We start from the raw sequence: 13,565 nt of genomic DNA, 5'->3' as shown, positions 1-13,565 counted from the left end.
ATCAAGGACCTACAGTGAGCTCGAAGACAGTAAAAAAAATCCTCTCCAGAGATTGCCTCAAACCTTTCCATTTTATTTTTCTTCTGCTCTTTTCTGTCCCTATTTGCATGTGTGTATCACATATGCATGCTAGCATGGGCACATTGTATATCCGTAGGTGTTAACCATATTAAAGTTTAAGTGTAAGGTTTAATAAATTTCACTTTTCTTCTTTAAACCAAATAAAACCTGGTGTGCTCATTTCTTTGCCTCATTATTGGAAAGCTGTGTACAAGGATTCACCAAAGGGGGAGCTCAAAACACAGTGTGTTTAAAATTAAACCCTTTTACAATAAGACCAGATGAAGACAGTAAAAGATCCCTAGACATCTTGCAGATGAGACATTTCTCACCTCATCGTAACAATGGGCACTAGCGAGTCATTCACCCGTTATACATCTCCCCTGAGTTTCATTTAACTTTAACAGAAATTTTACACTAAATTCAAAGTTACCCTGGTGCATGACTGAACCCTTTGAATCTGAGGGAATATTTTCACACACTTGTGCCATAGTTCCTCAGTAATGTTGCACCTCCCCCATATGGAGTCCAGCGGTTCAACAAGGCAGCTCATCACCACCTTCTCAAGGGCAATTAGGGATGGGCAATAAAAGCTCTCCTAGCGAGCGACACCCACATCCCATGAATGAATAAAAAAAATTAACATAATATTCTGGGCAGTATTTTGGAACAAATCATTTTGGCATATTTTTTGCTCAAGCAAATGCGACATTTCCGTGTTGGAGGATGATGCTGAGCACCAGCAGCAAAGCACTCCAAATTAAGAACAGTACAGTCAGTGCAGGGAAAAACATTCACCATCGCAGTGGTTTTCGAGTATTCGGTGCAGGGGCCCCATGCAAATACTGACACACTCGCAGGGCTCCCGATAATACAAACACACCCCCAGGAACACCTGACAATACTGACACACTCCCAGGAACAACTGACAATACTGACACATCCCCAGGAACACCTGACAACAGTGGCACATCCCCAGGAACAACTGACAATACTGACACACTCCCTGGAACACGTGACAACAGTGGCACATCCCCAGGAACACCTGACAATACTGACACACTCCCAGGAACACCTGACAACAGTGGCACATCCCCAGGAACACCTGACAACAGTGGCACACCCCCAGGAACAACTGACAATACTGACACACTCCCAGGAACACCTGACAACAGTGGCACACCCCCAGGAACAACTGACAATACTGACACACTCCCTGGAACATCTGACAACAGTGGCACATCCCCAGGAACACCTGACAACAGTGGCACACCCCCAGGAACAACTGACAATACTGACACACTCCCAGGAACACCTGACAACAGTGGCACACCCCCAGGAACAACTGACAATACTGACACACTCCCAGGAACACCTGACAATACTGATACACTCCCAGGAACAACTGACAATACTGACACATCCCCAGGAACACCTGACAACAGTGGAACACCCCCAGGAACACCTGACAATACTGACACACTCCCAGGAACAACTGACAACAGTGGCACACCCCCAGGAACAACTGACAATGTCTGGGGCTCAGCATTGGCCTGGCCTCCCATACTCATCCGAGTGTCAGTGGCCTCAGCTGTCCTAGCCTCTGACATCTGGTCAGGCACGTGTGTGCTGCTCTCACCAGTTTGTGACCCCAAATCTCAGTGCAAATGCATATCCACCGAAGTGAGAGTTTCTGTGCTGAGCCCTTTCTTTTGCATGTGGACCCTCTTCTCTTGTGGAAACAAGGAAGAGGAATGTTAGTTGCCCATAATAACAGGCACAACACCTAAGCGGGTGGAATCCTAGCTGTTCACTTTGGGGCCACGTGTGTACGTTTGGCAGTCAGACCCTTGCAAGGGTCGCCACTAACAGACCTGTGCCCCTTGACCGAGATACATCCATTCCTTTAATAGGAGTTGCTGCAGCCTCACCCCATTGCCACCAATAGGGTGGTCTCTCCCTCCCCAGCAGTGGCACCCTCACTCTCATTTGCTAAGCCCTAATGGAAGCGAGGTGTGGGGTCGTCACCTTGGTGGGAGACGCTCGTTAATGCACTTGTGGCATTGCAGCCAGGTTCTCTGGATAACCCCACAGCTGCTGCCCAGGCTTGCTTGGTTAGGCGGGGAAATCTCCTCCTTCTGTCCCTGGGGAAGATGACTTCCCGCCTTTCCCAAGTAGTCTGGAGGAGAACATGCTGGGCATCATCAGTGAACCATGGGGCCATCTGGCCCTTCTGCCATGCCAACAAGCGCCTGTTCCCATTGGCCTTCACAATGCCTGCTTTGCTGACCTCTTGGGCTTCTCCCACTGGCAGAGCTGCACCGCTGGCTGGATCTTCAGGGAAGGCGGGCTTCACTCAAGGAGGGCTTGAGCTGTATTCTGGTGCTAGCAACGTTTTAAAGATGGCACCAACACATCCATCAGCATTGGCTGACACCATGGCCGCTGCCTAAATGCCCGTCTCCATCCGCGGAATGGTTGGCACCCCTGCCTGCTGGCAGTTAATTGATCGGTTGGTGCATGATAGCGGTGCAGTCAGGGATTGGGTCTGGAGTGCCAGCACCACCCACTTCTGGCCCCGGCATCCACTCCTTGGCTATGCCTGTAAAATCCCAGACTAGGGATGTATTCATTGACACTGGCTATTCTAACACATAACTTACCGAGACCAGGTGTATCATATGTTCATTTTCCTTATTCCATGTGGTCGTTAAGGAGGCACATTTCAGACCTAGGAGAAGTCATGTTTAAACAGCGTGTACCTGGATTGTGTGTGTGGGAGAGACAGAGAATTGGATACCAATACTAATCCATTAAAAAAAAATTAAAAACAGAGAATAAAATCCAGTTAGAGGAAGGATCTCATGGGAGATATGTCATCACATGTGTCACATCATTTTATGGACTGAGTAATCGATGGAACTGATCTGAATGTTCAAATTGACCTGTTCATATTAATTAAAGATGATATCTGCATATCCTGTCACCTTAGGGAATTGGGAGAATATTTATCTTTCAAATTGTGTGGTTGCAACTTTGGAGTAGAAAGTCTCATCCTTGAATGCTAAATTTCTCTCTGTACCCTGTGATAACGTTTGGACACATCATGGACTTTCACAGCTGTGTGTGAATGGAAAATTGGCTCAGGTACAAATGACTTGTAAACCTGTTCAGCTATACAAACAACCCTAGAGTCTTTGTATCGAGCCTTGGTTAGACAACATTTGTGTACTGTGTACAGTTCTGGTTGCCATACTATAATGAGGGTATAGAGTCACTACAGAGGGCGCAAAAAAGATTTACAAGGATGACACCAGAAATGTGAGGTTCTAGCTATCAGGAGAAGATGTACAGGCTGGGTCTCTTTTCTCTTGAAAAGAGAACACTGAGGGGTGTCCTAAGATTTCCTTATGTAGCGAGATGCCAAATGTTTGCTTTTTAATGCTCCTATGAAGCACCTTAGGATATTTTATTGTATTAAAAGTGCTATATAAATACAGTTGTTATTATTGTTGTGTCTTCTTGTTGTGACCTAATAGAGGTCTTTAAAGTTATGAAAGGTTTTGATACAGTAGACACAGAATGTTTCCACTTGTGGGAAAGAGGAAAACCAGTAGCCATTGTTACAATCAGGTGAGGAGGGGGTCACAAGGCTCCACTCTTGTACTTTTTGTTTGAGCACAACAGGGTTTATTCCTTTTAAAGCAGTGGATGTGCTTCCAGTTCAGTGAGTACTTTACCTTTTACATTTACTGTGATTGTAAAAAGACCAATCGGACAGGTTTTCTTTAGTTTAAACAAGAAAGAGGTGAGTTTATTGCACTAAAAAAAAAACCTGATCTACATAAAATAATAAAACTATGCTACTCTTTCACTCACACACGCACATGAGAATCACACACACAATTAGAGCAAAGGGTGATAAGAAATAGTATGGTTTGGATTAGAGTCCAGAACAAGTAAAAATAATGTACGGTTTGTGGGGTCGGGTAATTCCGTTGTCTTCCAGCTGAAGTTGTGATCTTGAAGTCTCTGGCAGGTAGAAGTGCTAGTCCACCTGGTTCAGGTTTTTTTCTTGGAGTCAGAGCTGTAAGCGGCTTTCTTCCCTGTCTGTGGCAATGATAGACTTGGATGTCCCACAGTCGCAGACAGGTTTCAAACTTGCAATATTATCTGGAGAGAGAGAGAGAGAGTCACACTCACATCCACCACTGGGGTCTTGTCTGGTTAGCACTCGAAACTTGTCTGATTTCAAGTCTCAGAAGCTTATCCTTTTGCAAAAGACTGCTAGTTTTTCCACAAATGGGGAGGCAGTCACACAATTTTCCAGTGTCCTCATTTACAATTTAATTAGATTTGAGTCTAGGTATTTTCAATCTCTCTCGGTTCTCATTGTTTTACTGTTCGCCCCCTGGACAAAAGTCTCTATTATTAATGTTATAAGATGGCTTTGAATGTTTTGCCATCAGAAGTAAAGCTGATAGCTGATTCCAAATTCATGAGGCATTATCTTGGATGGAACCTCATTAGACATGTGTCTCCAATTCAATGTCCTGGAATGTGAGGTATTTCAATGTAAATTGTGGTGGCCATCTTGGCTGCCAGCTTTTTAAAAGTTAATTGTAGGATCCAAACTCCTTTTTAAAAGTTTAATGTAGGTTTCCAACTGATGAATTAAAAATCCTCATTTGGTATAGCATATCTTCTTGACACCATTAGTACAAAATAATCACCAAGAAATCAAAGAGGGACTTCTGCAAAAAACTTATTTAGCCAGAGTTTGGTGAAAATGTGGTACTCATTACCACAGGGAGAAGTTGAGGCAAATAGGATGGATTCATTTACAGGAAAGCGAGGTAAGCATATAAGGGAGAGGAAATAAAATTTATGCTGAGTTAAATAAGAAGGATGGGAGGAAGCTCCAGTGGAGCATAAATGATACATATACTGCTTGGGCCAAATGGCCTTTTTCTGCACTGCATATTCCTATTGGTCTCATTAAAGGGCTTACATAGAATTACATACAGCACAGAAACAGATCACTTGGCCCAACTGGTCCATGTTTTCAGTTATGCCTCACCCAGGCCTGTTTCAACCCCTCTTCTCGCCCCATCAGCATCCTCTTCTATTCATTGGAGTTGCTTTGGCAGCAGAACTGACCTTGGCGGACAGCACCAAGGTGGCTTTGGTCACTTTGTCTTATGTTCTTCAGTCAAAACTCTGTAGCTGCAGTTTTTTTGGGGAGTTTGCTGTGTGTAAATTGGCTGCCACGTTTCCTGCATTTCAACAGTGACTACATCAAGAAGTACTTCATTGACTGTAAAGCGCTTTGAGACGTCCAGTGGTCATGAAAGGCGCTACATAAATGCAAGTCTTTCTTTTTTCTTCCTTTCACCTTCATGTGTTTATCTCGCCTCCCCTTAAAATCTATGCTTCTGAAATATAATTGTTTGAGTGACATTCGTGTTTGGATATGTGAATAACTCTGGTTCCATCCCAGTCTAATACATTCTGATAATAAAAGCAAAATACTGCAGGTGCTGGAAATCTGAAATCAAAACAAAAAATGCTGGAAATACTCAGCAGGTTTGAGAGCATCTGTGGAGAGAGAAACAGATCTTTCAAGGTCACTGACCTGAAACATTAACTCTGTTTCTCTCTCCACAGATGCTGCAAGACCTGCTGAGTATTTCCAGCACTTTATATTTTTATTTTTAATAAATTCTGATGTTGTTGGCGGGTTTAGCAGCAACCCTACTGGAGCAGCAATGTTAGGCTGGAATATTGAAGTTGGAATCACTGTGGGTTTGATCAGCAATTAGTTAGTATGTTGTTCTGTATTACACAGCTGGTTCTTTGCTCAACTCCTGAATGTGTTATTGTTGTAATTTGTGTTCTCTGATATTTATCAGACACCCTGGGGATAATTTAATTTAATTTGCTGGGTGGGAATCCCACAGGAATTGAGTTGAATGGTGGTTTTACACTATTGCTCTGCAGTGACGTCAATTAAAACAAGCATTGCATCCGCTCCTGACGGGTGAGTCAGGTTAAGCTTGACCTTTAATATTATTACACTAGGTTACCAGAAGATGGACAAGGGTAGGTGCATAAATATTCCCTGTCTTCACAAATACAGTTCAGGTCTTGAAGCGATTTGTCCTTAAAATGAATAAGAACAATAAGTCTTGCTATACTTAAATAAAGACATCAATGGTTAGAAATTGTCCCGTGTTCACTCTACAGGCAAAGTCATCCAGTACATTCACGTCACAACTGGAGTACGGCAGAAAAGCATTTCATTTATAGTGCAAATGCAGTGTGACTCTGAAGACAGGGTCCAATCTGACACTAGAGTGAGAGTTCCAAAAAGAGGTAGTCTCACTCCACTCCACTTTGCATTCAGTTTGCGAGTCAATTTACATTCCACCAGCTTAGTGCTAATGCAATGTTGAAACTGCATAGCACCAACACTAAACTTTGGGCATGAACGCGCTCATAGTGCATCTGCCCCTTTAGCCATGGAATAAATATAATCCATGGAGGAATCCATTAAACTTGAAAATGTGATTCCAATGTGGAATGACACCACGCTACCTTTGAACAATACATACAGATAGAAAAAGAGCCAGGGTTAGTGAAAGACCACTCAGCCATTGAGCGTAAAATAATTCAGTTCCTTATTGCCAGATTCAACTCATGACAATGAGATTCGGGGTAAAACCTTGTTGCTACATTCTCTGATGCCGGCATTTAATTAGTGACTCATAGGAATATTTTAATTTGCTGTATTAAGCCAATTAGAGAAATTACACGGTGGTACTTATGAGCAATCTAACCAGGAAATCTCAATGAATTTCTCCGCCTCCCACTCTCAAACTATCTCTTCTCCTTTCCTGAAGGGACTAACATCTTCGGAGTAGAGCTGCTCAGGCGCCTTCCATTACCTCACCACGTGGCCAGTCTTTATGTGTGAGCATGAAGAATGGGTTTCGACAAGTTATTTGACAAAGGACGTAGCTGAGCTTTTCCCGAATACCCACATACATCAGGGGAGGACAACCTCACCTGATTTTGGCCCTCCTTAGTTGCAGGGAACAGAAGCCAATGAGACACTTGCAGTAATAAAGACAGAAAGTGCTGGAAATACTCAGCAGGTTAGGCAGCATCTGCGGAGAGAGAAGCAGAGTTCACGTTTCAGGTCTGACTTTTCATCAGAACTGGCAAACATTAGAAAAGAATTAGGTTTTAAGCAAGTGAAGTGGGGGGTGGGGGTGGTGGTGGATGGGGAAGAGAACAAAACGGAAGGTGTGTGATAGGGCAGAGGGCAGGAGAGATTAAATAACAAAGCTGTCATGGGACAAAGGCAAAGTGCGTATTAATGCTTGTGGTGAAAGGTAAAGTATTAGTCCAGAGAGAGTGTTAATGGAGACACTTGCAGTGCTGCCCTAGCTGAGATCAGCTAACCCAACACAGACCCAGGGGTGGAACTTGGGACTGCCTGATCTATAAGACATAGTTACAATTAGAAACTGAGCCAGGAACAAGCAGACTACTAAAATATAACTACAACAATTTAGCTTGTTGTAGGTTTAAAAAATGATTTTAATTTCTATTCACATGACTTAAGTATTCATTTTGCAGGTAATCACTTATAATGGTGTGGTATCGACTATATTAAAACAAAAAAAAAACCCACAAATGAGAAAAGATCCAAACAATACATCACGGTAGCTGATTATTAATCTGAGTTTTATTATGTGGACACAGCACCCCTAATTAATATATTCATTGACAAAGAGCTGCCAAATCATTAAATGTTCTTGAAAATGATAAAGTGATTTACATAACACAAGAAATATCTACTGTTGGTTTGTAGAGGTTAATATCAGGGAAATAATTAGACTTGCATAATATGTTATGGCGGTTGCATATTAATGCAGGCCACGAGCCAATTAATCATCACCACATCAATATCTAATTTGCATAAAATTATCCTCTTTAAGGACGCCACATTTCAGCTGACATGGTTACCTCATCAATAATGCAAATTTGGATTTAGATGCTCGGAAATGAGAAGGACAGCCTATAGAAATTCAAGCAGTGACACGTTCAAGACTAGGGTATAATCGCAGTGCCTTTCAATCTCTAACAGTGAGCTACTGTAATGCTTTGGAAATATTCAGCAAAGTGCATTTAAAAACATATATCTGCAATAAAAGTCATTGCATTTACGTGACAGGCTTTTGCAACAAAAAAGTAGCCAATTCCTTTTCCCTCCAGTTAAAAGGTTAAGTCTTTGTGGCAATAGTTCCAAGGACACACTCTTAATTTAAATAATCTATCTGCATGGGGTGGGAGAACTGGGCAGGGAAAGTGTCTGTTCAGGAGCAGCACCTTGTATTAATGACTGTACTGAGGTTAATTTAGCTCCCTCACATTGTCAGGCTGAGGAACTCAGCTGGTTCCCTCAAGCACCAATTAAAAAAGAACTTATATAGCACCTTTCACTACCTCAAGACATCTAAAAGCACTTTACAGCTTTACTTTTTGAAATGTAGTCACTGTTGTAATGTAGGGAAACGTGGCAGCCAATTTATGCACAGCCAGGTTGGACAGACTGGGCTTGTTTTCACTGGAGTTTAGAAAAGTGAGGGGAGACTTGATTGAAGTATGTATACAAGATCCTGAATGGACAAGGTGGATGTGGAAAAGATGTTTCCTCTTGTGGGTGAGTCCACAACCAGGTGGCACTGTTTTAAAATTAAGGGTCGCCCTTTTAGGACAGAGATGAGGAGAATTTTTTTCTCTCAGAGGGTTGTGCGACTTTGGAACTCTCTGCCTCAGAAGGTGGTGGAGGCAGGGTCATTGAATATTTTTTAAGGTGGAGCCAGATTGATTCTTGTTAGGCAAGGAAATCAAAGATTATTGGGGGTAGATGGGAGTATGGAATTCGAGACACAAACAGATCAGCCATGATGCTATTGAATGGCAGAGCAGGCTCAAGGGACCATATAGCTTACTCCTGCTCCTAATTCGTATGTTCGTATATAAGCTCCCACAAGGTGAAATGAGATAAATGACAAGATAATCTGCTAGTGTGCATTATGATGTTGGTTGAGGGATAGATATTGGCTAGAGAAAGCAAAATGCGTGAATGCATTTAAAGAATGGATGAACTGCAGCAATTATTTATTCCTGTCTGGTGCTAAAGTAAAACGGGAAAGGTAGCCAAACCATGGCTTACAAGGGAAATTAGAGATAGCATTAGATCCAAGGAAGAGGCATATAAGTTTGCCAGAAAAAACAACAGACCTGAGATTGGGAGCAATTTAGAAGTCAGCAAAGGAGGACCAAGGGATTGATTAAGAAGTGGAAAATAGAGTACGAGAGCAAGCTTGCAGGGAACATAAAAACTGACTCTCAAAGTTTCTATAGGTATGTGAAAAGAAAAAGATTGGTGAAGACAAATGTAGGTCCCTTACAGTCAGAAACAGGGGAATGTATTATGGGGAATAAAGAAATGGCTAACCAACTAAATGCATACTTTGGTTCTGTCTTCACAAAGGAGGACACAAATATCATACCAGAAATGTTGGGGAACACAGGGTTTAGTGAGAGGGAGGAACTGAAGGAAATCAGTATTAGTAGAGAAATAGCATTGGGGAAATTGATGGGATTGAAGATCAATAAATCCTCAGGGCCTGATCATCTACATCCCAGAGTACTTAAGGAAGTGGCCCTAGAAATAGTGGATGCATTGGTGGTCATCTTCCAAGATTCTATAGACTCTGGAACAGTTCCTATAGATTGGAGGGTAGCTAATGTAACCCCACTATTTAAAAAGGGAGGTAGAGAGAAAACAGGGCATTATAGACCTTCATCCTGACGTCGGTAGTGAGGAAAATTCTAGAGTCCATTATCAAAGATTTTATAGCAGAGCACTTGAAGAACGGTGGCAGAATCGGACAGAGAGTCAGCATGGATTTACGAAAGGGAAATCATGCTTGATAAATCTACTAGAATTCTTCGAGGATGTAACTAGTAGAGTTGATGAGGGACAGCCAGTGGATGTGGTTTATTTGGACTTTCAGAAGGCTTTCGACAAAGTCCCACATAAGAGATTAGCATGTCAAATTAAAGCGCATGGGATTGGGGTTGTGTATTGTGATGGATAGAAAATTGGTTGGCAGACAGGAAACAAAGAGTAGGAATAAACGGGTCTTTTTCCGAATGGCAGGCAGTGACTAGTGGCGTCACGCAGGGATCGGTGCTGGGACTCCAGCTATTCACAATATACATTAATGATTTAGATGAGGAAACTAAATATAATATCTCCAAATTTGCAGATGACACAAAACTGGGTGGGAGGGTGAGTTGTGAGGAGGATGCAGAGAGGCTTCAGGGTGATTTGGACAAGTTGAGTGAGTGGGTTAATGCATGGCAGATACAGTATAATGTGGATAGATGTGAGGGTATCCACTTTGGTAGCAAAAACAGGAAGGCTCATTATTATCTGAACGGCTATAAACTGAGAGAGGGGAATATGCAACGAGACCTGGATGTTATCGTACCAAATCGCTCAAGGTAAGCATGCAGGTGCAACAGGCGGTAAAAAAGGCAAATGGTATGTTGGCTTTCATAGCGAGAGGATTCGAGTACAGGAGCAGGGATGTCTTGCTGCAATTATACAGGGCCTTGATGAGGCCACACCTGGAATATTGTGTGCAGTTTTGGTCTCCTTATCTGAGGAAGGATGTTCTTGCTATAGAGGGAGTGCAGCGAAGGTTTACCAGACTGATTCCTGGGATGGTGGAATTAACATATGAGGAGAGATTGAGTTGGTGAGGATTATATTCACTGGAGTTCAGAAGAGTGAGGGGGGATCTCATAGAAACCTATAAAATTCTAACAGGACTTGACAGGGTAGATGCAGGAAGGATGTTCCCAATGGTGGGGGAGTCCAGAACCAGGGGTCATCGTCTACGGATATGGGGTAAACCTTTCAGGACTGAGATGAGGAGAAATTTCTTCACCCAGAGAGTGGTGAGCCTGTGGAATTCACTACCACAGAAAGCAGTTGAGGCCCAAAACATTGTATGTTTTCAAGAAGGAGTTAGATAAAGCTCTTGGGGTGAAAGGGATCAAAGGATATGGGGGGAAAGTGGGAACTGGTTACCGAGCTGGATGATCAGCCATGATCATAATGAATGGCGGAGCAGGCCCGAAGAGCCAAATAGCCTACTCCTGCTCCTATTTTCTATGATTCTATGTTTCTATGAATGCTGTTTTGTAACTCCCAAGATTATGGTTAGCTCTACTGAATGTGCTGGGGTAGGGGCTCCATGCGCATGAGCCATCCTCTCCCATGTGACCACTCTTCACATATGACCCTAAACAGTGATCGTCATTTTTAACATGCGAGTGACCTCACAGCTGATCTGTTGTCTCCTGACATTCACACATGCTCCTTCCAGCAGGGGCTATTGAATAAAAATCAGAAGTGGGAATTCTCTACAGACCAGTGGCATTAGGTCCAGCTCCAATAGGGTGACCCCAGCTGAGGTGAGATTGTAGAAACCCTGGGAATGATGCACCTTTGAGATGATACCCCTTTAAAAAGTTTGATGAGGTGGATGGATGATAAGGTCAAACAGACCAGACTCTACTTGGCAAACAATGTATCCCTGGTGTAAAAATACATAGCCCACCTATGACAATGCTAAAACAACAGCATAACTTTCTCTATGCATTAAGTATGGAATGTGTACACTTGTAAGACTGTGTGTCAAATGATGCATTGCCTTTAGTCACCTGTGTAGGTGTTACAATGACAAATGAAATAACAGCTGGCTTAAAGTGTGTTGCAAGGTTGTAACACACTCGAGGGATTTAGATGACGTCACTCAGGTGGGTTACAAAAGTCACCTGACCCCAGAGAGCCAGGTAATGCATGCCACAATGAGCTAGTGTGCATTTTATTAATGTTGTGCTTCAGTAAGATATTTCACTACCACTGTGACTGCATGCTGTGAGCAGGTGAGGCAGCTGCTATTTATCATTGCAACAGCAGTGAGGTAGGGATTGTACTTGAGTTTCTGTACAGTAGGTAAGGGTAAGAAGACACTTTCTCAATGATATATGTGACCTTGTTAGTTCCCTGACTTCATATCCATATTTTGCCTTGTTTGTGAAATTGTCAATTTTACAACAGAATACCATACATTTCAATGCATAAATATATAGGAAGTTAAGTTAAATTAATCCTTTAAAAGGTATAAAGCTACTATATTGTCCTGGGTTGAAGGTCCACTGAAATGTACATTAGATTCTAAATTCTCTTCACTTTAAATTGCAAAATAATCTCTCCAGGGCCTGGGTTACTCATCAGTAATTCACTATGGATTACATCTAGTTCAACCTGCAGTGACTGAGTCATAATACTTCACCCTCCAAAGTGCCACCCATCACCAGGACACCTGCCCTGGCAACAGTACAAAATGCAAATAAAGAACAGAGTTCAGAAGCTGTACTTTCAAATCTAAGACTTGGGTTGTGACTGACCCTCGTGAATAGAATCAGTCGCTGCTTAGGTGTCAGCCGTGGCCCATTTGATTGCACTGTAGTCTCTAAGTCAAAAGGTTGTCGGTTCAAGTTCTCTCCAGAGACTTGAGCATATAATCTAGGCTGACACATCCAGTGCAATAATAAGGAAGTGCTGTGCTGTCTTTCGGATGAGATGTTAAACTAAGACCCTGGTCTTTCTTCTCAGGTAGACACAAAAAATTCTGCTATTCAAGGAAGTTAGATTCTTGATTGTCAAAGCTTAAAGCAGGTAGACAGGAAAGCGAGTTGAGGCGACAGTCAGATCAGCCATTATCTTATCAAATTGCAGAGCAGGCTCGACGGGCTGAATGGCCTACTCCTGCTCCGAATTCGTATGTTCACATGTAAGAACAGCAAAGCAGCTTCCACACATCATGGCCATTATTTATCACTAAACAACAGATTATCTGGCCAGTATCGCATTGCTATTTGTGGGATCTTGTTGCGTGCAAATTGGCTGCTGCATTTCCCTGTATTACAACAGTGGCTGCACTTCATCGACTGCAAAGTGCTTTGGGATGTCCTGAGGTTGTGAAAGGTGCTATATAAATGCAAGTTATTTGCATCTTTGCTGTCTGTTAGCCATCAAAGGACTCACCTCAAACCCTAGTCATTATACATTCATCACTAATTCTATATTAAACTGAAAGGGGGCTACAAGACTCGCTGGGGTGGAGAATGGAAATGTCACACTGATGCATTGCTCTTACAGTTTTAGCATTCAGGTGCATTTTTTAGTCATTATAAAGGGAGCATGAACCTGCACCCAAACTTACACCTGTGCCCAACCTTGACTGCTTGATGCCAAATACCAGATGCCAAGAAGTGGGAAAATGTTCCTTTCACCAATATTAACGTCCGTCACTGAACCCATAATGGCTAACAGCACAGAAGGAAGC

The sequence above is a fragment of the Heterodontus francisci genome, chromosome 17 (assembly GCF_036365525.1).
Source record: "Heterodontus francisci isolate sHetFra1 chromosome 17, sHetFra1.hap1, whole genome shotgun sequence".
Lineage (NCBI taxonomy): Eukaryota > Metazoa > Chordata > Chondrichthyes > Heterodontiformes > Heterodontidae > Heterodontus > Heterodontus francisci.
Note: the sequence above shows the minus strand (reverse complement) of the source record.